This window comes from Brassica oleracea, chromosome C2, assembly GCF_000695525.1.
Source record: "Brassica oleracea var. oleracea cultivar TO1000 chromosome C2, BOL, whole genome shotgun sequence".
Lineage (NCBI taxonomy): Eukaryota > Viridiplantae > Streptophyta > Magnoliopsida > Brassicales > Brassicaceae > Brassica > Brassica oleracea.
Window position 1 is genome coordinate 38,249,033 of NC_027749.1, and position 243 is coordinate 38,249,275.

Below are 243 nucleotides of genomic sequence, written 5' to 3' on the forward strand. Positions count from 1 at the left end.
TCTATCACTTCTAATTTCATTTTTAATTCCTAAGCTCTTACCTTTTCTCATCTCGAATCCACTTTCTCGTAATGTCGAATCCATTTTCAATTTCTTTCTCTTGTCGTAATCCATTCCCAATCCGTCGAAGGTGAGTTCGCTTTTACTAACCCATCAGATTATATTTCGATTTTCTTTTTCTTATATATGTTCTAGTGTTATTGCATTGTCAATTGATGCGTTTCTGTATACTATTTTGCAGGA